Source organism: Myotis yumanensis, unplaced genomic scaffold (assembly GCF_028538775.1).
Source record: "Myotis yumanensis isolate MYYU_CA2020_CCGP unplaced genomic scaffold, mMyoYum1.0.hap1 SCAF_6, whole genome shotgun sequence".
NCBI lineage: Eukaryota > Metazoa > Chordata > Mammalia > Chiroptera > Vespertilionidae > Myotis > Myotis yumanensis.
Genome location: NW_027223757.1, coordinates 59080134 through 59102984, shown reverse-complemented (window position 1 = coordinate 59102984; position 22851 = coordinate 59080134). Strand labels below are relative to the sequence as shown.

At 39.2% G+C, this 22851-nt stretch overlaps 1 long non-coding RNA gene across 2 annotated transcripts in view; it reads left to right on the top strand.

Moving 5' to 3' along the window:
• Nucleotides 1-22851, top strand: part of LOC139012371 (uncharacterized) — a 64785-nt gene that overhangs the window by 4640 nt on the left and 37294 nt on the right. The window contains exon 1 of one of the 2 annotated variants that reach the window (XR_011471853.1): nucleotides 7103-7197. The exons of the other annotated variant lie outside the window; for it this stretch is intronic. This is a non-coding gene — a long non-coding RNA (uncharacterized lncRNA). Of the gene's footprint in view, nucleotides 1-7102; nucleotides 7198-22851 lie in introns of those variants that run through there. 2 annotated transcript variants of the gene reach the window in all.

Sequence of the window (22851 nt, the reverse complement as noted above, 5' to 3'; positions counted from 1 at the left end):
CATTATTTGAAAGCAAGTCTAGCTCTAAAGCCACTGTTTATCACTCCTTACTAGCCTCTACTGTTAGGGCTTCTCTGCAATGCTTATAAGCCTCTGTATCCAAAACTTTGAGTGCCCTGAAGAGGAAGGAGGCCGTTGCCTTTGCTGGGTGGCTTAGTTGGTTAGAACATAATCCCATACGTCAAAAGGTTGCAGGTTTGATTCCCGGTCAGGGCATACACCTAGGTTACAGACTTGATCCCTGGTCAGGGTGCATGTGAGAGACAACTGATTGATGTTTTCTCTCACATCAATATTTTTCTCTCTCTTTCTCTCCCTTCCTCTATCTCTCTCTCAAAAAAAGTCAGTAAAAACATATCCTTGGGTAAGGATTTTAAAAAAGGGAGAGAAGAGAGGCAGTAAATCTGAAGTGATACCAGAGAGGTAAATAAAATATGAGTAAAAAGGAAATGATTACTTAAGGAATAAGGTATGGGATTGGATGGTGGTGTAGGTTTATGGTGGAAATGAGAATATTAAAATAAGAATTTGAAAAGAACATTACTTAATTGTGAAATAAAAATGGACTCCTGTCTCAGAAGCTCAGTGACTTATTTTGCTTTTCAGATCTAATTTTTGTCTTAAGCATGCTTATTTTGATTCTAATCCAGTTGGAGCAAGCTTATAATTAAAGTGGCATTTACTATGGTGGATGTTTTTCATACTGATTAGATTGGAATGTCTAGGACAGAGAAAGGCCCTTGGGATCTGGGCACATCCAATGCCTTGATCACACCACAGAAACAAGCAGCTGAAAACCAGCCTTGGTGGGAGACTGTCTGAGTCACAGGCATTTGTAGATGCTAAGCCAAGGCAGAAGCCAGGGAACTGAGTTTCCTGGGACATATTCATTGCTAGGAGCTCTGTGTTCATTGTGTTTTGGTCAGTAACCATTAAAAGAGACAGAGCAGAAAAAGATGAACAAAAGATTATTAGAATGATTAAATCATATCACAGGTGTGCAGAGCTCAAACACATCTAGCACTAAAATATGGGGTATTCTGACTGAAGTTAGCATGCAGATAGTTGATATCAGTTGTCATTACTGGGCACCTTGGAGCCGATCTCTTTTTACAGAACTGGTACCCCAAATGATAGGATATGAATGAGAGATCCCTGCTAGGCCAATTCTAAGAAGAGTTGGTATATAATTTCTCGCTATTTCAACTAGAAATATGCCCCAGGATGTGTAGCTGATACCCAAATGACATCTGCAATACTTAAAAGTCCCTCCTCAAAAGAATCTTTTTAATTCCTACATTTCTGGAATGGCGGCCAGACTTTAAAATAATGGTTTGGTGTCTTGCTGCTCATTTTAACCCAGAATGTAAAGTCCTTGATACTGGCTAGCTGGAAAAATGGCAGAAAAACTGATAAGTGTTTCACTGCAAGACAAACAGTCCTACAGACCTCCCGCTATGCTCACGTGGAGATACTTATTGTTGGTGAAGCAGCTGGAATAGTGGTATTGGGCTTAAGGAAGATACTTTTCTGCCATAAAGAGAGTCCCTTGGGACAACCGATTTTCCAGGATACTCGTCATACTCTGCAGCCACAGAAAAGCACATGAAGGCTTCCAGGTGTTAGATTCCATGTGGGAGGACTCTGTCCTTTCTGAGAGGAGGAAACAACCCAATTCTAGAATGGTATCACCAAGACAGAGGAGTAGGAGACCCCAGCCTCTGTTACCACAAAAGGATCAACAATTAGACAGCTATTCCTAAACAAAACCAGCTCTGGCATCCACTTAAGAAACTTGAGCAAGAAATGAAAACAAGACCCGAGAATAACAGCACAAAAGGAAGGAAGAACAGCTTTATTTTTCCTGCATCCATCAATCTCCCATGCGGGCATAGCTTAGGACCACGAGTGCATTCCCCAGGTGGAAAGAGTTCCCCTTGCAGGGAAAGAAAGAGCTGGGTGAGGGACTAGTTTCCCCAGCCTTCAGGGCACAGCATGAAGGTTCCACTTAGTGTCACCTGAGCTGGAGACAGGCAAAGCTGAGATAAGAGATGGCTAGGAACAAGGAAAAAAAGCCACAAGGTATGAGCAACTGAGGTTACCAGTGACCTGCTTTGCAGATGACCTCTGAAGCTTTTTTTAAAAAATATATTTTATTGATTTTTCACAGAAAGGAAGGGAGAGGAATAGAGAGGTAGAAACATTGATGAGAGAGAAACATTGAACAGCTGCTCCTGCACACCCCCTACTGGGGATGTGCCCGCAACCAAGGTACATGCCCTTGACGGGAATCGAACCTGGGACCCTTCAGTCCGCAGGCCAACGCTCTATCCACTGAGCCAAATCAGTCAGAGCAACCTCTGAAGCTTTTGCCATTGAAGAAACCCACCACCAAAAAAGCTGTTTTCCTTTGTTGCTCAAGTGGATCCCTTGCAGATATTACCAGCTTTTACCCCACAGGTACTTGTGTTTGCTAACACCAACTTCCTGAGTGTCACTCAGTTCCCATCTTTCTCCTGCATCCACCAGAGTCTGAAAACCACAACCGTGGCCCAGGTTTCTGCAGCTGTTTGGGCGCAGGACACCAGCCTAGACCCCCAGAGCCGACACCCATCACTGTGTGTGTGCGTGGGGTAACCACTCCAGCTCTGTATTTGCACACCATCAGCCTGCACCTGTCGCTGGCTTCCATTGCAGGTGTACATACAAAGAAGACTGTGATGCCATGGTAGTACATGCCAACAGCCAGGGCTCCCACATCTGTCAGTGCTATTATCTGTTATTGAAACTTTTTGGGGTTTTTTAATCTTTAATAATGTCTTAATGGATATATAATATAAAAAGATGACAAGTATGACATCAAAAAGATAAAATGTGGGAAGGTGGAGTAAAAGGGAAGAATGTCTGTATGTGATCGAAGTTAAATTATCAGTTTAAAAGGAACTGTTATAAGATGCTTCAAGTAAATCAGAGGGTAACAACAAAATAAAAACCTATATAAAATACAAGAGAAAGAAATCAAAGTATACCATGAAAAGTCATCATTTCATAAAGAAGAAGAGCAAGAGTAGAAGAAAAGAACAATGGAACTACAGAACAGCCAAAAAATAATTAATGAGATAGTAATAGTCCTTATTTAACAATAATTATTTTAAATGTAAGTGAATAAAATTCTCCAACCAAATAGAGTGGATGAATGAATTTTTCAAAAAGAAGAATCAACTTTATGCTTCCTACAACAGACTCACTTCAACTTCAAGGACACACACAGGCTCAAAGTGAAGGAATGAAAAAATATATTTCATACAGATAGAAAACAAAAGAGAGCAGGGGTAGCTATATTTATACCAACCAAAATAGACTTTCAGTCTGTAACAAGAGACAGAGAAGGTGATTATATAATGATAAAGGGGTCAATTCATCAAGAGAATATAACAATCATAAATATATATGCACCTAACATTGGAGCACAAAAATGTATTGAGCAAACACTAAGAGATGTGAAAGGAGTAATAGAAAGAAATACAATAGTAGTATCCATTTCAACAATGGATAGATCATCCAGACAGAAAATCAATAAGGAAACAAAATACTTGAACAACACTATAGAAAAAATGAACCTAAAAGACATATACAGAGCATTTCATCAAACAGTAGCAGAATATACATTCCTCTCAAGCACACACAAGTATTCTCCAGGAAAAATGTATGTTAAGTCACAAAACAAGTGTCAGCAAATTTTAAAAGATTGAAATTATACCAAGTATCTTTTCTAAACACACTGGTCTGAAAATCAATAATGGAGAAAACAAAAAAAAAAACAAATATATGGAAATTAAACAACATATGCATGAACAAACAATTGATTAAAGATGAAATCAAAAGAAAAATCAAAACATGTTAAAACAAATATAAAAGAAAGCAAAACATATCAAAATTTATAAGATACAGCAAAAGCAGTGCTGAGGGAAGTTTATGGTGATAAATACCTATATTTAGAAAAAAAGAATCTCAAATATACAACCTAACTTTATACCTCAAGAAACTAGAAAAATAAGAACAAACTAAGTTCAAAGTTAGCAGAAGGAAGGATTTAGCAAAGATCAGAGAAGAAATGAATAAAATGGAACAGAAAAACAACAGAAAAGATCAGAAACTAGTTGATTTTTTAAAAGATAAACAAAATGGATAAATCTTTAAACTTACCAAGAAAGAAAGAGAATTCAAATAAATATAATTATAAATGAAAGAGATATTACAAGTGATACCACAGAAAAACAGAAGATAATAAGGGACTACTATGAAAAATTATATGCCAATGTATTGGACAACCTGGAAGAAATGGATAAATTCCTAGAAATATACTACCTACCAAGTCTGAATCATGAAGAAATAGAAAATATGAACAGACCAATAACAAGGAGATTGAATCAATAATGAAAAACCTCACAGAAATAGAAAAAATCCTAAAATTCATATGGAACAAGAAAAGACACCAAATAGCCATAGCAATCTTAAGAAAGAACAAAGCTGGAGGCATCACACTTTCTGATTTCAAACTATATTATAAACCTATAGTATAGTATTGACATAAAAACATCATCTGACCAATGGAACAGAATTGAGAACCTAGAAATAAATTCATGCATATATGATCAACTAATATTTTACAAAAGTCAAGAATACTTAATGGGAAAGGATAGTCTCTTCAATAAGTGGTATTGGTAAAACTGGATATTTACATACAAAGAATGAAATAGGACTCCAATTTTACCCCACTCACAAAAATTAACTCAAAATGGATTAAAGACTTAAATATAAGACCTGAAACCATAAAATTCCTAGAAGAAACCATAGGAAAAAGCTCCTTGATATCAGTCTTGGTAATAATGATTTTTTGATATGACATCAAAAGTACAGGCAACAAGCGAAATCAACAAGTGAGACTACACCAAACTACAGCTGCACTGCAAAATAATCAACAAAATGCAAGGGAAAACTGATGGAATGGGAGAAAATCTTCTCAAACCACATATCTGATAAGGGGTTAATATAAAAAATATATAAGGAACTCATAATAGCAAAGAACAACAAACAATGCAATTAGAAAATGGACAGAGGGTTTGAATAGACATTTTCCCAAAGAAGACACACAAATGGGTAACAAATATATAAGAAGGTACTCAACATCACTAATCAAATGCAAATTAAAGCCATAATGAGATATAATCTCGCACCTGTTAGAATGGCTGTTATAAAAAAGATGAGAGCTAACAAATGCTGGGGAGCATGTGAGGAAAAGTGAACTGTGATGCACTGTTGGTGGAACTATAAATTAGTACAGGGAATATGGAAAATAGTATGGTGATTCCTCAAAAAAAATTTAAAAACAGAGTTAACATATGACCCAGCAATTCCAATTCTGGGTCTATACTTGAAGGAAATAAAATCAGTATCTTGAAGAGATACTTGTAACTCATGTTCATTGCAGCATTATTCACATAAATAAGACATGGAGATCATCTAGGTGTCCATCAACAGATGCCTGGATAAAGAAAATTTGAGATTATATATATGCATAATAATTAAGTATTATTCATGAAAGAAGGAATGCCTGCCATTTACAACAACATGGATGACCTCGAAGGTATTATGCTAAGTAAAATAAGTCACACAGAGAAATATAAATACTGTCTAATATCACATATGTAGAATCTAAAAACATTAAAAACATCAAACAGAGAGTAGAATGGTGGTTGCCAGGGGCTGAGGTACAGGGAGGAATGGAGAGGTGTTTGTCAAAGGGCACAAACTTTGTTATAAGGTAAATGAGTTCCAGCAATCTAATATAGGGCATGGTGACTATACTTAACAGTATTATATTGTATATTTGAAAATTGCTGTGAGAGTAGATAATAATCCTATATAATAAAAGGCTAATATGCAAATTGTCCCCTGGACCAGGAGTTTAACTGGGACTTCAATCAAGGGATGGGGCCATCTGGCCAACTGCCCTCCCTGATTGGGGCGGGGCTGGCCAGTCAACCTCCAGAGTCATCCTCCCCCACCCCCGCCCCCCCCCCGCCCCCCACTGGCCCGGCTTGATCAACCCTGATCAGGGTGGGTGGGTCAGACCCCACCCATGCACAAATTTGTGCACTGGGCCTCTAGTCTCACTATAACAAGAAAATGGTAATTATGTGAGTAATTGTGTTAACTAACCTTATTGTGTTAACTACATTTTACAATATATACATATCAAATAATCATATTATACACTTTTACACAATGTTGTATGTCAATTATATCTCAATAAAGCTGAAAAAAAGACATGAAGGGTTCTGGGGAATATTAACCCTCTTTTATTACTCCAAATTAGAGTATCACATAGGGAATTTAAGGCTTTTCTCTAACCCTTATTCCTCTCTTTATTTCAAAGTTGGAGCCTGATTGTAAAAGTTGGTATTCTCTACCCATGGTGAGGCCACAGATGAAGTAGGTCATTAAGAATATCCCTTCCTGTAATATGCTACAACTTTATCTGAAGAATAACCCCAATCATAGATTCTTATAGGTATTTAGAAGAGAATTTAAAACTAAAGGGAAAACAGTAATTTTGTTCTGCCACAAACAAATCAATCTGTGATTTGTGTGCTGAGACTTCCCCGGAGAGACTTAGGCAATTAAGAATAAGAAGCCCTTAATTAAGATGAGGAAGACTCGGCAATGGTAGATGGAGATGCTGATGAGTTCCAGAAGGGCTCTCTGCATTGGAAGAGTTGGGTAGGCAGTGCAATGGAGCATCTAAACTGGTGTGGAACATTTCATTACCAAGCACTTTAATCATGCTCAGAGCTTCCCTGGAGTGGCTGCTCATGTGCCCTGATCTCCGGGGCCTGTCTCTTCTGGTGCGGTTTTGGGTGTGTGCATTCAGTGGGTAAATGGCTCTGCTTTCCTCCAGCGCAACTAAAGAGGGCATGTCCAAGACAACGCCTTCCAGAACTTGCACTGGACTCTGTCAGCTGTGTGGCTTTTATAACCATCATCAGCATGCCAGGCATCCCTCTAGTGTCCAAGTTTCCCCCTGCAGCCCAGTAGTTAACATAGCATCCTTTCTGTATGAAACAGCCTCCTCTGTTCTCTGTACCTAAACCCTTCCTTTTCTTTAACAGGGAGCTTGAATGTCACCTCTTTCAGGTGAGTATTTCCATGTTAGCCTAAATTGTTTTCTTTTTTAAATTCTATTGTGAATTCCTAGATTGTATGATATTGTAACTTCCCTGGGTACTGACCACAATACTAACAAGGGACGTTCAGTTAGAATGGAGTGACGGTGAGGCACTTGTGAGATACTTGGGGCTTTGGAATTTAGAAAAGCAAATGTCTAAGAAAACACAGGAAAGTAGGATTCAGCATCTAGACTTTTTGATAGGAAAGACTCCTAATAAAGGACTGCATTTAGGAAACATAAAGTACTGTTAATCATAAATGGAAATCTAAAAGTGAGGTTGGATGGGTATGTGGGAAACAGTGTAAGAGGATAAGAACTAAGATTTCAGCGAAGTGACACAGGAAATAGAGGTAATGATCTGGATGTTTCTGGCCAACTACAACAAAACGCCTAATAATTCTGGAAGACAAACAAAATTCCAGTTCCTGGGAAATATTAACAAATTTTATCCTGTTGTAAGATATTCTCTCTTCCAACTTCCCAAAATCATCTAGAAATATTATTGACTTTTCTAACTTTATGTCCCCTGCTACTGTGATTTTATTTATTACTCTGTAGGCATCTTACTTATTTTCTTGCCTACAGGGAATACTTTTACTTAAATATTAACATTAGTCATTTGAGCATAATATTTCATAAACATTTTTATCCCCCTGTTTTTCTAAGACCATCCATAACTTACATTCTGTTTCCTGCCCTGACATTTTTCATGCTGTTTACAATAATTTTCAGTAGGAAAGAAAAAGCTGAAATGCATACAGTGATGCTACCACCAAATGGAATTTTCAAAGACATTTGTTTCTTGGATCTGTTGCTACAATTTTAAAATAGGAATGTTATGCTTAGGAAATAAGCCGTGTGGGAGCAGGACATGTTTCACCATTGTGGGTATGTTCAAATTTCCCCAAATATTTTTGTTTTCTTTCCTTTTTTTTAGTTTGACAAGAAAATATTTGTGCATTCAAATTTTCTTCCCATTTATTGAGATTGTTTTTTCTCGTTGCTCCTTGATGTCAGCTCACCTAAATATACAATTGCAGCTTGTTTTCTGGTGGGATTTCTGAGAGACGGCAACATCAGACAGATTTATTTAGCTGCGTGATGAACAGAACTGCAGAAAGCAAGCTAAGGCTGTTAGCAGAAGCCAGGAGGAAATCTTTGAAAGCATGATGAGCTATGTCACACACACTAAAGACACAAAGAAATTGCATTTGAGAAATACTTCCCTCCACGGAGATATTGATGGCAGGTTGTGGATTGTTGAGGAGCCACAGCGCTTACGGCTTACGGAGGATCAATGCAGCAGGGTGCAGGTGCAGGAGCCGAGCTCGCAGGAGCTGCCTGCTTCCTGCGGCTGACAGGGCAGGACAGCGCCCCCAGCCTCAAGCTGTTCCTGCAGCTTGGAAACTGCAAATCTAGCCTTGCATAAGAAAAAAGAATTTTAAAAGCTGAGGGGAGGCAGCGCCTTTAGTACGTGGATATTTGGTCATCTGTTGGAAAGACAAGCTCAGTTGCTATTTAAAAAAAAAAAAAAAAAGATAGCTGCAGGGTAAGCTCTTCCCATTGACAGCTGTTCACATTGATTTGCTTCTAGATTGATTGCCTTTGGCATTTGCAATTCTCCTGAACAAGGTGGGGGTGGGGGTGGGGTGGGGAATCCAGGGGCTGGACCAAATTCACAAATGATGAATGATTGGGAAGACACATTTGGTGTCACATTGACTTGCTATGGATAACTGCACTTAAAGCAGTAACAGCTGGATTTGGATTTTTAAATTAGGGCTGTATATTTCATGGGGGGGATTGGGACATGGGGAGTTTGAGGTAGATGAAAAGCTTATTTGAAGTGAATGAGGTTTATGCTGTATTTGGGTATCGCAGCCGCCAGGCGGACAAGACACACTGCCCTGGCCTCTTTTGGGATGATTTTTACTCAGTTGGACATCAGCATTATGCCTTAGCTTGCAAGGAGGGCACTGGAATAAGGGGCTGCACAGAGACTCTTTTGTGTTTACTAGGGGGATTTTGTAAAGTATGTTGCCCAATAAATCTCACACTGCCTTCTTCATGAAGATATCCAGGGGAAATTCCTCAGAGACCTTAGAGACAGGAAAAGCTATGTTCTCCTAGGAAATGGTGATGTTTCTCCTTTATGCACACTGAATCGGGTGACTGCCAGAATTTTCTCTGCTCTGGTCCCTAAGAAGCAGAGGTTGGGTTTAGGGTTAGGATATGAACTTCTGTATCCCTTGGTTTCATTCAGCTATCTTACCCTTGTTTTCCTTTTGGTTTTTATTTCCTTTTCTCATATATTCTTTTTTGCAATGTAGCAGAGCATAAGTGGAGAGTAAATACAAGTATTAATTTTTAAGTGATTGTCATTTAAAAGTTTGCCCAAGTGGCATTGTAGTTATGAAAGAAACTATCCATAATTTTTAAGAGATGCATACTGAAGTATATGTAGGAGTAAAATGACATGGGCTGTGATTTGCTTTAAAATACTTCAGCAATAATAAAAGGGATCAATAAGACAGGGATGGAAACTTTTTGAAATGTTGAATCTAGGTCGTTTTTTACTGTTCTCTCAATTTCTGTGTTTGTTTAAAACTTGAAACTAGAGAATGTTTTTTATTTGGATCAAATTCCTGATATAATGGGAAGCCAAGCTATTTGTTAACTTGACAGTTATGTTTCCATCAGAAAAATCTTTATTAGTGGTTTATATATTTTTCTGATCTTGGTTTTGTTGTTGTTTGGGGATTTTTTTTTTTTGCTTTGTTTTGTTTTTCTCTGCCTCGTCAGTTGAAATTTCAAGTTATAAGCTTCAAGAAAGAATGAAGGCAGCAAATCTGAAATTCAAGGCTAACCTAAGGCTACCAGACTGAATGTAGAAACTCTCACATGTGCTTAGAAACATTCTCTGCTTTCCTCCTTGATTACAAAATAGGTACTTCTGAGCCTCCATTTCTCCTCTCCACCCAACACAGACCTGAAAATTCAAAGTCTAAAGAAGTAGAAAGGGCTAGCTTATGACAAAAATGCTGCCCTAAATGCATCTATGTGCTCTAAACTGTGCTCTTCCTATGTCACTGGTGCTACTAAGTTTGGTTACTTTCTCTGTCCCTGTGTGGTTCCACTCCTATCCATAGCCTAAGATTTGAGATAAAGACTGGAATTTAAGTGATTGTTAGGAAACAATGGATCTTGGTTTAAATACAAGAGTCTGAAAAATCTGTTATGGGTGCGAAGCTGCCTACTAAGGATAATGCTAAGAGAAATTCATAGTCTGGCAACGGGTGAAAACAGGAGTAAAACAACCTCAGTTGTCTCTCCATCTCACACTGATAGAATGGTTGAATAAATGCACTTTGCTATGGCCACGAAGAGCACCGGGAACTTCATCTTTCCAAGTGTTTTCATGAAATGCTCAAGGCTTTTTCTTCTGGTCCTGATGCTTTATTTCTTAACGCCTGCTGGATCAACCAGCATCCACAGGACCATTTCTCAAAATTGTGCTAAAGGATCTTGACTAGGAACCATGATCACATGCAATGCTCAGTCTCTGTGTTCAGCATTATCCACTAAGTTTTACTGTCTACTTCCACAATTTTCATTGCGTGCACTTTAAATTTTAAAGTCTGAAAGTGCTATTCTCATTATGATTACCGTGGTAATATTTTACTTAAAAACCAGTGTTGTGCACATTGTAGGCCAGTAAGTTTTGGGGAAATATTAGGTTGATCACAGAGATTGCCATTTTTATACTTAAAAAATGGCCAAATATTGAGTATTTTATGTATTTCAACTTAACAGTGATCTCTCTCACAATTATTGGTATTTGGTATTTTACTTTTTATGACTATTTCTTAGATCAATTGTGGGCAGTTTCTGTCAGTCATGGCCTGACGGGCACATGCTGGTTCCCTGGGTGTCCTCAGTGCTCCTGAGCTGTGAGGCCGGAGCTGTGCAGCCAAGACATGTGCTTTGTCACCTGTCAGGTGGGAGGTGATGAATGGAGTCGCTAACATTTTCAGCGACTCCTCCATACCCATGGTTCCCAAATTTATTCCCTTTCTTTGTGTTTGAGGGAGATCTAATAACTACATAGAATGCCCAAGGATGCTATTGCTCCCCAAGGATATTTCCTAGCTTACATTTAAAATCCCTGCATCATAGACCATGTTTCTCAAAATGGTATAAATGTACATGTCGTGATAAACCAGAAGACACTTGGTAAAGGATTTGAAGTCCAGGTCAGTTTTACTCAATGCTGAGTAGTTTAAATCACCGCTTTTTGTATTAAAGGAAATAAATATACTATGGAGTAAAATGCAAAAAGTCACGTGAGTTTTTAAAATAAAATGTGACACTTGAAAAAGACTTTCTGCTTTTAAAGCTATTGTCAGCTCAAAATGATGGGGCGGGAGTTCTCTGTCGCCTGCCATTAGGACTCTAGTGGAAGTTAGAGGCCCTCAGTTAGAAAATGCACAGATGTGACAGCAAAGCCCACACAACACTGAGAGCTGCATTGTCATATTATCTCATAATAGGCCCTGTAGTCCTCTGTGGAGTGAGTGAGGCCAGATATGATGATGACAATACAAAAAAGTGAATAGTTATTCAGTTCTTACAATGGGCCGGGCAAAGCATTGTTGTAATATTTTCTTTTAAACTTACTTAAAAATCATTGGCAGTTTTCTGTCTCTAATGATGAAAATGTCAGCTCACCTTTAGAGCTGGCTTCCTTTTGGGAAGGAATAAACTCCAGAATAGCCTCATGTGGATATAAATGTAAAAGGAAAAGCCACCCAGGTGCAGAGGGGAGGAGATAACTGGGTGTTTGCGGGGTCTGGCTCCAGGCACTGGCCCTGTGCGTAGACGGGGTCTCACAGTCCTCCCCAGGCCTATCAGTGTCCAACTTGGGTTCCTCCACTTTCAGGTTCCGAGCTGTCAAATGGCCTGATGGGCTCCAAAGCCCTGGTGGAGGCCAGGTGGCCAGCGAGGGCAATTACTGTTTGCCAGATGGGAGCAGAGTGCACTGGGACCCTGGTTCAATGCCAAGGCCTTATCAGCTGAGCAGAACACCTAATTCTGGGCGCAGTGGATGGCCTACACAAGCACCCCTTTTAGACCAGTACCCTTGGCACTGGGGGTGTGTCCTGGGTGGAAATGACTGAGGGTGTATTAGAAAAGCTGGTTCCTAAAGGATTTGAAGTCCCGGCCAGATCTGTTGTGGGATACCCGTGGCTGAGTCTGTGCAGGAAGAGGTATCCCTCATTGCTCCCCAAAGAGCTCTGTATAGAACAAGAGCAGAAATAGTGAATGCAGTGGACTACCCTGTCCACCTGATTCTGTCAGGGAGCGAGGGAGTCGGGGCAAGCACGGTGGTGGTGGTGACGGGTGGCGCGCATGCAGGAAGGTAGTCATAGATGGACACAGATTTTGATGACTCCTAACTTGGAGCAATGAGAATGTCCATTCATTATAATTCTCTAAATAATACTATGTTCTGACCTCACTGTATTACAAATGCTTCTGTGTACATGAACTCAGAAGGCCCATTAAGTACTAGTCATTATTGGCAATCTCCAATGCTCCCTTTCATCCAGAAAACAACAGACCATCTCTTCTCACGAAATGTTTGAAACTGGCCTACCGTGTTTTTGAGGGGCTTTAAAATATAAATTTTATATTAAAATAGTCCGTGAGAATAACTGTTCCTTTCCACTGGTATGGGGTGTATGCATGCATGTATACATTTGGGAAAGGAAGGGATCTTATGGAAATAGTCAAGAAAAATCTTAAATAGATAAATCTCTTCATGCACAAGCCAATAATAACCTAAAATGTTTACCCCTTCAAATATATGTGTACATATATATATGTATACTAAAATCCATGTTTAATCAAGTGCCTAGCAGTATAATCTTATTTCTGATTATCTGATATTCCTTTAGAATTAATATGTAACTGCAGCTTTGGCTGTCTAGTGCCATTAACTGTGTAGTGGCTCTGGAGGTTTCTCTCCAAGGATTGCTGCCTAAGTCTGTCATTTAAATAAAAATAGCCCTTCTTCTTGTCCAAAGAACATTTCATTAAAGTGGTAGCTACTTCTTTAGGAGTTAAGGAATAGATAGTTTCACCTTATAGATTCTCTCCCTCTCTTTTTCTCTTATCTACAAAAATCTTTTTAAAAAAACATATTGCTTAGAAAAAGTAGAGATTCCATAACTGTCACTGGAAGTGTTTAGAGCAGCATCCTTTACAGAGAAGCCCTGTCGTGTTGATCCTTGCATGTCTCCAAGGACAGGCAGAGTGCCTGGCATATAGAAAGGCCATCACATCTGGATATTTTATTTTAGAACTCATTTAGGTGTAAGTGACAGAAAACCCCCTCATACTGACTTAAGCAAGGAATGACTTTTTGGCTTATGTAACTAAATACCCAAGACTAGGTCTGTTCTCTGTCTCTGTTTCAGTCTCTCTCCCTCTCCCTTTACTGCCTCCATCCCACCCCATCCCCTGCCATGTCTCAGCTCCACTTTCCTTTTGGATGTTATCTCCATGTAGTATCTCCAGATGTTCCTAGTCAAGGTAATTTTTTTATTTTCTCAACAATTCTATGAAATCCCCCAGATTTACTTTCATTGGACCAGCTTGGAGCATGGGCCCTTCCTGAGAAGATCATGGTGGCTAAAAGAGTTTGACATTGGCCAACCTGGATCACAGGCTCATGTAGATAAAAAATGGAAGAGTGGTGGTTCCCCAGGGAAAATATGGATTATTTTACCAGGCAAAAGACAAATGAATACCAGGAAAAAAAACAACTGATTCCACCATAAATATTAAAACAAGTTGTATTTTTCTTCTTTTATAACAGGTAAGCAAACGTTTATGCCTTTCCCAAGTTCAGGAATGATTGTGATCATTCTTCCATTTCAAAAAGAAGCAAGCTATTTACATAATGACTGTACAGTAAAGGGAAACAAGAGAAGCGAGAGTCTAGCCAGGCAGACTTCATGTGCACATCCAGCTGTCCTCTTCTTCTTTTTTTAAAAAATAAATCTTTATTGTCCAGATTATTACAGTTGTTCCCCTTTTTCCCCCCATAGCTCCCCTCCACCCGGTTCCCACCATCCCCCCCGCCCTTAACCCCCCTATTGTCCTCGTCTATAGGTGTATGATTTTTGTCCAGTCTCTTCCAGCACCCCCACACCCTCTTCCCCCCGAGAATTGTCAATCCATTCCCTTTCTATGCCCCTGATTCTATTATATTCACCAGTTTATTCTGTTCGTCAGATTTTTTATTCACTTGATTTTTAGATTCACTTGTTGATAGATATGTATTTGTTGTCACTTTGTTGTTCATAATTTTTATCTTTACCTTTTTCTTCTTCTTCATCTTCTTAAAGAATACCTTTCAGCATTTCATATAAGACTGGTTTGGCAGTGATGAACTCCTTTAGCTTTTTCTTATCTGTGAAGCTCTTTATCTGACCTTCAATTCTAAATGATAGCTTTGCTGGGTAGAGTAATCTTGGTTGTAGGTTCTTGCTATACATTACTTTGAATATTTCTTGCCATTCTCTTCTGGCCTGCATAGTTTCTGTTGAGAAATCAGCTGACAGTCGTATGGGTACTCCCTTGTAGGTAACTGTTTTTCTCTTGCTGCTTTTAATATTCCCTCTTTGTCTTTTGCTCTTGGCATTTTAATTATGATGTGTCTTGGTGTGGTCCTCTTTGGATTCCTTTTGTTTGGGGTTCTCTGCACTTCCTGGACTTGTAAGTCTATTTTTTTTCACCAGGTGGGGGAAGTTTTCTGCCATTATTTCTTCACATAGGTTTTCAATATCTTGCTCTCTCTCTTCTTCTGGCACCCTTATAATTCGAATGTTGGTACGCTTAAAGTTGTCCCAGAAGATCCTTGCACTATCTTTATATTTTTGTATTATTTTTTCCTTTTGCTTTTCCAGTTGGGTGTTTTTTGCTTCTTTGTATTTCAAATATTTGTCTTGATTCTTGGGATCCTCTAGTCTGCTGTTGGGTCTCTGTATATTATTCTTTATTTCAGTCAGTGTATGCTTAATTTCTAATTGGTCCTTTTTCATATCCTTAAGGGTCTCAATATATTTCTTGGAGGTTTCCAGAAGATTCTTGAGTAACCTTATAACCGTAGCTTTGAACTCTATATCCAGTAGTTTGCTTTCCTCCATTTCTGTCATTTGGGACCTGTTTCTTTGTCTCCGCATTTTGGCTGCTTCCCTGTGTTGACAGAGTGGCTTTGTGTGCTAAGTGTTCTATAGGGCCCAGTGGCTCAGCGTCCCTAATTACCTGAGGTAAACACTCTTGGTGCACCCCTTTTTGGACCGTGTGCACAGTCTTGTTGTAGTTAAGCCTTGATTGCTGTTGGTATCACTGGGAGGAATTGACCTCCAGGCTAATTGGCTGTGAGAATCAGTTGTGTCTATAATGGGAGAACTTCTGTGCTGGAGACACCCTTCTGGGGCAAGACTTGCTTCAGTGGGGCTTTGGTGCTCACTGAGTCTGCCCCTGACTGTGTCTCTTTTGGATGTGAAGTGTTGTAATCTGGATGGTCTCACTCTGACCACTGGGTACACTGGCTCTTGGATCTCCAAGGAGGTGCAAAGTCAGCCATTGCCTGAGGCCACCCAGCAGGAGCTACAGAGAGATCTGCAGATTCCTTCTCTTTGTTTGGGGTTTGGAGGTGCCCAGATGAGGCCCAGCTGTGAAGCAATGCAGGCTGCTGATGAGCTTTAGGCCTTCTTTTGGAAGCTCTGGGGTTCTCTGGCCAAGCTGCAGTTTGACAGGTTTTTAGGCGGAGAAAGGCCAGGCCAGTCGTATGCAAAAGCCTCTGCACACAACTTGGGTGGGGCAGGGTCTCAGGGAATCACCAGGGTGGAGCAAATAGCAGTGGCTGCCAGTCAGCTCTGCATCGAAGTGGTCCCTGCATCTCTGCGTTCCACACCCCTGTGCAGGAACAATGACCATTGCAAGCACCTTCATGAGAAAGCTGCCCTCATGTTACGGCCCTATGCCAGACAGCCCAGTTTCTCCCCGTATGAGTCTGGATTCCCAGATTCTCGCCTGGAACTGGAGTTCAAGCAGTCGGGAGCTTGTATCTCCCACCTGATTGAAAAAGACAACAGCGTACCCAGTTGCCAGCCCTTTTCACGCACGCCTCCGTACCTCCACACTTCCACACCTCTGAACCTCATACCGGACTCAATGTGCTTTTCTCTTTCCTTCTAGTTGTAGAATTTTCACTCAGCCAGCCTTCCTGTGGTTCTGGATGATATTCATTTTGTCTTTTAGTTGTAGTTTTAATGTGGTTGTGTGCAGCAGTAAGTTCAGGTGTTTACCTATGCCGCCATCTTGGTTGTCTCTCTCCCAGCTGTCCTCTTAAAATTGAAAAGGCTTTGAAAGTTCACCACTCCAATATTCAGCTCAGATTACATATTTCAGCACCTTATTGTTTGTTTTAGATGCCTGGGTTTGTAATATTAATGTAAAAAGGACCATCTGGGAAAATATTTTTTTTTTGTCTTACATGGATTCATTATGGATAAGCAAAAATGCTAATTATTTAAGAAAAAAATATTTTTAATGTGGAGCTGCAGTGATGTGTGTAATGAGGAGTTACATCACTGTGCTATCTCCTTTTAGTCCCAGAAAAACAGAAGCAGATTGCTTTGTAATCTTGGGGAAGTGTGGAGATCATTAATAGAAATACATTTTAGAATTTGCCCCAAATATTAATCTAGAAATACCATTCTTTGTTATCAAGCTTTGTTATAGCATAAGAAAAAAGAAAAACATCGGGAAACCCTTTCAAATGATATTTCATAAGCTTAAACATTTCTTAAAATATTTTTAGATCAAGAAAGCCATCGCTTCACAATAATAACTGGAAAGGGGAATTTTAAAGAGTTATTCTTGAAAATAACAGCTCAACATTATTAAGTCAAGGGAGTTCTGGTAATTACTGAGAAATAAAACACCTGGGTTCAATAAGTCTTAAAGCATTTAAGCATTTTCTAAAGCACAGAGATGGAGTAAAATTTGTGTTCTTATCCAATTTAAAAGTTACAAAAATAGGAATCAAGATAAATAGTCACACAATACTCTTGGCTTCCTGGACAGAAATGAGTATATCAACACTACAGGTTATGGGTAGTGCAGTACATATTACTTGTTAAAGATAATCAATTAAAGGGCTCGATTACCAAATATTAGACAATGAAAAGCAGCACTCTTCAACTGGATTATGCATATGTCCGAGTTCATGGAGACTGGCCCTGGGAGAGCTGGAGTGGGAATGGATTTAAAGGATCCAGATCCTCACCTTCCATAGGAACTCTTTTCTAAACCCCATCTGTCTACAGGTGTCCTGCCTCATAGACGCTCGTGTTCTATTGCCACCATCAATTTTCCCCCACTTTACCAAAGAGAACCTCTTCTCTTCTTGAATCCAACCATGTTGCATTCTCCCAAGGTAGAAAACCTCTCAAGCCAAAGGGACTATTTAACATATAAAATATTGCCAAGGAAAAAGAAAAGACCATCAGTAAGAAGTATCAAAGCTTCTAGTGCTTTATTTCATCCAAGGAATAAACTTATAAAATAATTTTTTCATCAAAGTTGTTTAGTGATTCATCACAAAATTAGAATATTTAAGTGTGAAAAGAATGCTAGGAAATGTTCCAGTCAGCTCAGAACTGTGTTCTCTCTGCATGTTTATGAGTCTTGGTAGTGAAAATGAGCTCAGTGATTTGTGTTATTAACCTGTGTCTTGGCCCGTGTCTCCAGCTGCGTATTTTGCATGGTTTCAAGGAAGAGATAAAAATATCCATGTTTACTTGCATCATCAACTTTTTTCAAAGATTATTATTTCAGAAATCTATGTTGTTGTTTTTTACATAGACACAAATCTGCTCACTGTCAGTCATCGGTTATTCTGTTTATTAATGTACTTAGCATCGCTGTGCTGTAGATAATTCACTTAACAGTTATCATTAGTGTACTTTTTAAACTCTGTATATACTAGGGACTCAATACTTTCTCTTTTCTTTGCTGTTAATTCTCAATAAACTACACTCTTCAAAGTAGAATATTTCGTTAGGTATGGGTGTATAACAAAATATTCTCAAAATACAATCTGCTATGTAATACCCTGAATTTTAGAAAATCACCTTTATTTATTTAGGATTAGTTCCTTCTACTCAGATGTTGATTTTTTTTTTTTTTAATCCTTACCCATGTATATGTTTTCACTGATTTTAGAGAGAGAAAAACATTGATGTGAGAGAGAAACATCGATTGGCTGCCTCCCACATGTACCCCAACTGGGGATCAAACCCTAAGTAATTGCCTTGACCAGAAATTGAGCCCAAAACCTTCCCATTCACAGGACAAGGTTCCAACCAACTGAGCCATCCGGTCAGGGCTCAGATGTTGATATTTTAATATTCTCAAATATGTAATTATAAAATAAATTTCAACCATGAAATGCAATTACTAAGCAATCCATATGTAATAATTCTCAAGTGCCTGTCTTTAGAGCCATTTACCACACCTTTTTAAGGCCCTTAAGTCAACCTAGAATATTGAAATTGGCATAAAATTAATCTTTGTTCCTGGGGGGAAGAAGAGGTGAGGCAAGAATTATGATTTCTAGTTTTATGAGGTTTATTTACAAGGCTTTGACCAAATCCAGCTTCATAAACAAGATGCCTCTATAAGAAAGTATAACAGATGTGAGGTTATATCTCTAATGACTAGTGATGTTGAGCATCTTTTCATGTATTTGTGGGCCATTCGTATATCTTTTTTGGAAAAATGTCTATTCAGCTCCTTTGCCCATTTTAAAATTGGATTATTTGGGGGTTTTTTGTTTTGTTTTGTTTTGTTTCACTATTGAGTTGTATGAGTTCTTTATAAATTTTCAGATACATGGTTTGCAAAGATTTTCCCCCATTCCATAAGTTTTCTTTTCAACTTGTTGATGGTTTCTTTTACTGTGAAGAAACTTTGTAATTTGATATAGTCCCACTTTTTTTGGTATTTGTTGTATTTTTGTATTTGTTGCTTATGCTTTAGATGTTATTTCCAAAAAATCATTACAGTAAACCCTCGATTTTGCAGAGCTCGATTTAATAGACAAAATTTTCAGTCCATATGTCATGTGTGAAAATTAACATCCTGTTAATTTTAAAATGCTTTTAACCAAGATTTGCTTATAATTAAATTAACAGGTTATTTCTTTGTTATTAATTCACTGTTATTTTTAACAAATTTTAGCCAATAGGCCATATGTTGTAAAAAAAAAAAAAAAAAAAAAAAAAAGCACTGTAGCTATCTCACCAACATAAATAAATATTACATATCTACACTATAGTCTACATATTTAAATCCCAGCGTCACCACTCACAAACAATATTCCATAAACAACCAGCATGTGATCACACTGAATCCTGAATGATAATTGATCTATGGAGTAACTTTCTGCAGCAGTTTTAACTCGTAGGTGGATGTTTGCTTGGGCGCTGAGCCACGCCCCCTGCTATGTGCATTTGTTTATTCCTAGTGACTGGTGAATGCACACATTTACTAGACCTATTCAGTATAAATTTTAAATTATAGTAATACATGTAGAAAACTTTTCTGTGAAATTAAACTTTTCATACATATTTAATTTTAATTAAACTAATGTGTCTTATATAAGTAAAAACAGGTAAACTAATTTGTCAATTTCATAACATACACATTTGGAAAACCTACTTTATTATACAACAGACTTTTGGCTTTAACAGACACCCCCCTCACTTGAATTAGTCCATTCTATCAAGGTTTTACTGTAACAAGGCGCACATCAAGGATTTTTTCCTATGTTTTCTTCTAGGAGATTCATGGTTTCAGGTCTAACATTTGAGTCTTTAATCCAACGTGGTTACTTTTTGTGAGTGGTGTAAGATAAGGGTCAACTTTCATTCTTTTGCATGTGAATGTCCAATTTTGGTTAGGCAGGATGCAGGGGGAATTTATATATCCTCTCATAGTTTGGCCTTTTTGTTTTATTATCAGAAGCCAACAAAGTTTTAATTTTACCTCTTCCGTTTCTGGTGAATAAATACAGGAAGATTGTTTTTATAAAGATACTTAATGGGAGAAATTGATATATTACATCTTTGCAGGTAACTCCAACTTATGAATTTAGGGAAACAATTTACCAATTACTATCACCCAAAATAGTTTGTTTAGCTTGTGAGATTATGATAATAAAGTACATAAAATAAACACTTTTTTTTCATCCAGCTTCTATAAATTGTATGCGGAATTATCTATGTACCTGGCCATAAAACGCCTATTGATATCAAGTTTTTACCACTAATCTATAATACTAAAGGCGTAATATGCTAATCAGACCGGATAGCCAAACCACCTTCCAGACGTCCTTCCGGACAAAGCCGCTGCAGGGAGGCCGAGGCAGAGGTGGTTAGGGGCAGTCAGGCAGGCAGGCAAGCAGTTAGGGGCAATCAGGCAGGCAGGCAGAGTGGTTAGGGGTGATCAAGCAGGCAAGCGGTTAGGGGCAATCAGGCAGGCAGGCAGAGTGGTTAGGGGTGATCAGGCAGGCATGCGAGTAGTTAGGAGGCAGTGGTCCCAGGTTGTGAGAGGGATGTCCAACTGCTGGTTTAGGCCCAATCTCACATCCCTGAGGGGTCCCGAATTTCGAGAGGGCTCAGGCTGGGCTGAGGACCGCCCCCCCCCCCCCCGTGCATGAATTTTGTGCACCAGGCCTCTAGTAAATAAATAAATAAGAAGGTATTTCTCACTGTTATCTTTACTTTCCCTTATCTTTCAAGTACAAACCGTTGTCGTCATATTCTCTATTTAAAATGTTGCTCACATTTAATTGCTCCTTTCATTTCCCTCTGGCAATATCCAAATTATACCTCTCACTTGGAGGAGAGCATTGTATTTACAAAGTACTTCATGTTTATTGACCTTATTCCGCACACCAGCCCTGTGAAGTTGGTACGCTTCTTATCATCCCTATTTTATGGTAACTTACCCCAGCTCACTGACTTTATAAGCAGAGCTGGATTTGAAGCCAGGCAGTCTAAGGCCACACAGCCGATAGTGCTGTACTGACAATAACAGCTTCATGTTAGTTCTCACTACATCCCTATGTTGCTATTATCCCTGTTGTAGAGAGATAGAAAAACCAGGCTCAGAGGTTTAGAAAAGAAACACCTCATGAGCTAAGTCTGCCTACTCACCCACCTACCTCCATCAAGATTAATCTTCTAAATGCACTGTTCAGATTATTCCTTTAAAAAGAATAAAGACACACCAATGCGCCTCATTGTTCAGAGAATAAAGCCCATATTGTTTAGTAGCGCATTCAGGCACTCCCCATTGGATGCCCATCTCAGCTTAGCTGCCATTTTCTATTCTTGCTGAAACGGACTCCTGGCCATCCCTCAGCCATGCCCCCAGGCCCTGCCTCCTCTCATTTGAGCTCAAACTTCCATTTTCATTTCTTAGCACCCATTCCAACTGCCATGTATATATTCTTCCTTGCAAAGGAGCATTTGGAATTTTCACTAATGGGAGGCATACATTAGGTGCATTCCAAAGACTATCAAGACTTCCCTGACCCTGGACAGACCCTGGAAAGAGAAAAACAATATCTAGTTTTTCCAAAGTACAAACAACTAGGTTTGACAGAGCTATCCTGATGATTTCTCTTCTGCAGTGGTGCCCCATGGTGCATGTTTTCAGTTCAACAAAATATATATTAAGTAATAAAGTGGGGGCGGCGGAGGATTTTTAGTAAGCGTAGTGGAGGCAAGAGGCAGATTGAGTGTCCCTTAGCTATTAACCCTGAGAATGATGGTTTGGACAGTCCCAGCCTTGAGACCCCTTGTGCCCAGATGGCTCTTTTATATTGATCTTCTACTGTGGGCTAGAGCAGCACTTCTGACCTCCCGCCTCCTCCTCCTTCCTGTCCCAGATCCTTTTTCCAAATCCTTTTGTCAAAGAAATTCTCGCCAGGAGGCTCAATGTGAACAATGGATTTAAAAGAGGGCAGCTTTGCTAGAGATGGAATGGGAAGCCTGAAGCCCTCCTATTTGCCCCCCCCCCCCCCTCCTCCAACACACGCACTTACGAATTTCTTCCCTGCACCTGAGGAGTTCTGCATAGACCAGTTTACAAGGGCCATATGAGCAGCGTAAGCATGTGTGGGCATGCATGCCTTTTGAGAGGTAGGGTGGAGACAAAGGTAATTCTATTGTTCATAAAAATGTAACATGCTCTAAGCATCCCCACCCCCTTTTGCTAAATTAATTCCTTTTTTTAAAAATTTATTTTATTGTTTAAAGTATTACAAATAGTAGTACATATGTCTCCTTTTTTTCCCCATTAACCTTCCCCCCCGCCTCCCCCCCCCCCCTTCCTCACTCTCCCCGCCCCCCCAGTGTCTTGCGTCCATTGGTTATGCTTATATTCTGGGCTCCCTATAACTTTGAATTGTAATCTACAAATACCGGGTTGCAGGCTCGGTCCCCAGTGGGGGCTGAGCAGGAGGCAGCTGATCA